At 54.3% G+C, this 3696-nt stretch overlaps 1 pseudogene; it reads left to right on the top strand.

The window, feature by feature from the left end:
* Positions 1-539: 539 nt before the first annotated feature.
* On the top strand, positions 540-2518 carry LOC123133620 (anthocyanin 3'-O-beta-glucosyltransferase-like; annotated as a pseudogene).
* Positions 2519-3696: the final 1178 nt, after the last annotated feature.

Genomic DNA, 3696 nt, shown 5'->3' with positions numbered 1-3696 from the left:
ACAAAGCAGTTGCTAATGCGACTGCTGAGCTTATCTGGATTGAGTCTTTGCTTCGAGAGCTGGGAATCTCCCAGTCACATCCTCCAGTTCTTTGGTGTGACAACATCGGTGCTACGTTTCTTTCGACAAATCCGGTGTTCCATGCACGAACCAAGCACATTGAGATTGACTATCATTTTATGAGGGAACGTGTTGCACAGAAGCTACTACAGATCAAGTTTATCTCCTCAAAGGATTAACTTGCCGACATCTTCACCAAGCCTCTACCTTCTCCCATGTTTGAGGTCTGCAGGCGCAATCTCAACCTCTTAGATGCATCAGGAGTGAGTTGAGATTGAGGGAGGGTGTTAGACTTTGTAACGTAGCCCAACTGTGTAATATGTATATTGTGTATCATTATAAATATATGTGATAGGCCACCCCTAAAGGGTTGAGCCACTTCCCACAAACCCTACGTCTAATAAGGGCCAAATAGGGAACCAGATTTTAAGAATGGGCCAAATAAGAAATTCTCTCGTCATTATTGCTCGATCTGCTTCCAACCCTCCTAGAGTCTTCCTCCTCGGCTCCTCCGATCCGCTCTAGTACAAGTGTACAACCACCCAAGAAATTAGAACTCCAATCGACAGAGCACGCGTCCATGGCTACCAGGGATGAGCAGCCGCAGCAGCTCCAACCCCTGCACATCCTCTTCCTCCCGTTCTTCGCCCCCGGGCACCTCATTCCGGTCGTCGACATGGCCACGATATTATCCGCTCGCGGCGCGAGGTGCACCATCCTCAACACGCCCGTCAACGCCGACATCATCCGTCCGGCCGTCGACCGCGCCAACGACTCCTACTGCCACGGCACCGACTCCCCTTCCCCTGCAGTCGACATCTCCGTCGTGCCTTTCCCCGACGTAGGGCTCCTCCCAGGCATGGAGAACCTCATATCCCTTACTCCAGCCCACGGAGCCGACTACAACTTCAAGTTCATCCAGGCCGCGCAGCTGCTCCGCGAGCCCTTCGACCGGTTCATGGCTGCTAACCGCCCCGACGCCGTCGTGTCCGACAGCTTCTTCAGCTGGTCCGCGGACGCCGGCCGGGAGCACGGCGTCCCGCGCGTCGTGTTCCTCGGCAGCAGCGTGTTCACCCGGTGCTGCAGCGAGACCATGCTGCGCACCAACCCGCTGGAGACAACGACGGCTACCACCGACGACGACCCTGATGACGACGCCCAGCTCGTCTCCCTGCCGGGGCTGCCGCACCGTGTCCAGCTGAGGCGGAGCCAGATGATGGATCCCAGGAAGCGGCCGGCGATGTGGGCATTCCACAAGGACAACGATGCCGCGGACCAGAGGAGCTTCGGCGAGGTGTTCAACAGCTTCCACGAGCTGGAGCCGGACTACGTCGAGCACTTCCGCACGACGCTCGGCCGCCGTGCGTGGCTCGTGGGGCCGGTCGCGCTCGCCAGCAAAGACATGGCTAAGAGAGGCAGCACCAACAACACGAAGGCACACGTCATCGACGACTGCCTGCGGTGGTTGGACCTTGGACGCAAAGCGGGCCGGCTCGGTGGTGTACGTCTCCTTTGGCACGTTCACCAGTTTCTCGCCGGCCGAGCTGCGCGAGCTCGCCAGCGGCCTGGACCTCTCTGGCAAGGACTTCATGTGGATCATCAGCTCCGGCACAGGCACGGACGGGTCAGAGTGGATGCCTGAGGGCTTCGCCGAGCTGATGGCACGCGGTGACCGCGGCATCATCATCCGAGACTGGGCGCCGCAGACGCTCATCCTCAACCACCCCGCCATGCGCGGCTTCATGACGCACTGCGGCTGGAACTCGGCGCTGGAGGCCGTGAGCGCCGGCGTGCCGATGGTCACGTGGCCGCAGTACGCGGACCAGTTCTACAACGAGAAGCTCATCGTGGATATGCTCAAGGTGGGTGTCAGCATCGGCGCCAAGGACTTCGCCTCGCCTCTGGAGAGACATGAGGTGATCGGCGGCGAGGTGATCGCTGGATGCATCGGGAGGCTGATGGGCAGCAGCGAGGAGGGCGACGCCGTACGGAAGAAGGCCAAGGACCTCAGTGTGAAAGCAAGGAGCGCCATGAAGAAGGGCGGATCTTCGTACGATGACGTCGGAAGGCTGATGTGTGAGTTGATGGCTCGCCGGAGCTCCGGAGAAGTCACCCGATCGGCGAGTTTTGGCCCGCCTGCCGACTGACTAGTCTCATTACAGAATTAATTACTAGTAGTTATTTCAACATGAGGTGGCAACATCGATCCAGAGGCAGCCTGAACTTTCTTCCTTTTGTACGTTGGCGATCTTGGCTACGGCAGGCACCGACGACGTCGTGGCATGTTGTAGGTCGTTACTTGCAACGTGTGCTGCCAGAAGTGTTGCTAACTGATGAAACGCCGTGGCATCTTGCTTGCAATTCAATATCGTTGTACGATTGAAATTTACAAGGAGCAGCGGCGGCTTGCCGCAAACGCCGTGGCGTCTCTCTCTCTCTCTTACGTCTCTCAGCAAAAATATAAAGAAACACGGAAAACTCCAAGGGGGACATAGCGAGGCTGTTTGGTTGCCACCTTAGCTAGCCATGTCAAAGGTGTGGCGTGCCGCATCTTCCTAGTTATATGTTTGGTTCTCTACTAAGGTTAGGCTCGTCACAATTGAAAGAGGCTTTTGCTGTAGAAATTTTCGCCTAAAGTGTGGCGTTCATTTTGACCGCCCCACTTTGTGGCGCGCCACACCCGCCTCTGTTTACGCGTGGCAAACTGAGCGCCCAACCAAACAGCCCCAGCGTGCTGTCATGCTCGTACTTGTGCCCATGTGGCCCAGTGCATAACTCATTTAGCTTGGTCTACCTGCTTCGGCAAATTTTCGTGTTTTGAACCTTTTACTATATAAATTCAGGATCTGACCCCGGTTGAAAAAAAATTCGGGATAGATCCTTTTTCTTACTGCCAGGGTTTCTGGCGGTAGTGTTAGACAGGCTACCGCCAGGGAGGCTGGCGGTAGGGCAGTAATCCACGTCAGCACGCGGAGACGCCCGCCGTCCCCCTCCGTCGCACCCTACCGCCAGGGTACCTGGCGGTAGCCTGTCTGAGCCTACCGCCAGCGTCCGTGGCGGTAGGGTCAGGGCAATTATTTCGCCCGAAACCCCGCACCCCTTCCCCTCCCCCCGTCGGCAGTTTCATCTTTTGTTCCCCAACTCGCCCCTCTCTCCCTCTCTCATCTCCTCCACTCTCCCCCTCGGATCTTCACCGTTTCTTCACTGTTTTTACGGATCGAGATGGCCCCGAAGAGAGAAACGTAAGCTCCTCTGATCCCTTCAATTAGTTTTTACAAACTTGCTTTCGATTCGACGCATTATTTGCTTCAAATCCCTCATATTTTTGAACTTAGATTGAATTTTTTTTGTAACTAAGATTGTTTTAGCTTGCTTGTAGTTGTAGTTCTTAGTTCTTTAGTAAGTAGTGACATTGAATATGAACTCTAATCAATAGTTCATATGTTTGTGTTAAAAAGATTATGATGTAATGCATGTGGGAGGACTTGATAGTAGTTTTATGATGCATGTTGATATGATGATATGACGATGTTGTTTGGAGACAATACATTCAAGATGAATGTTGGAGGATTTTTTTTATGATATGATGCATGTTGATATGATGCATATTGGAGTAGTGGATTTGGTTGGAGTAAA

Source organism: Triticum aestivum, chromosome 6B (genome assembly GCF_018294505.1).
Source record: "Triticum aestivum cultivar Chinese Spring chromosome 6B, IWGSC CS RefSeq v2.1, whole genome shotgun sequence".
Lineage (NCBI taxonomy): Eukaryota > Viridiplantae > Streptophyta > Magnoliopsida > Poales > Poaceae > Triticum > Triticum aestivum.
This window is presented reverse-complemented; position numbering and strand designations above follow the sequence as displayed.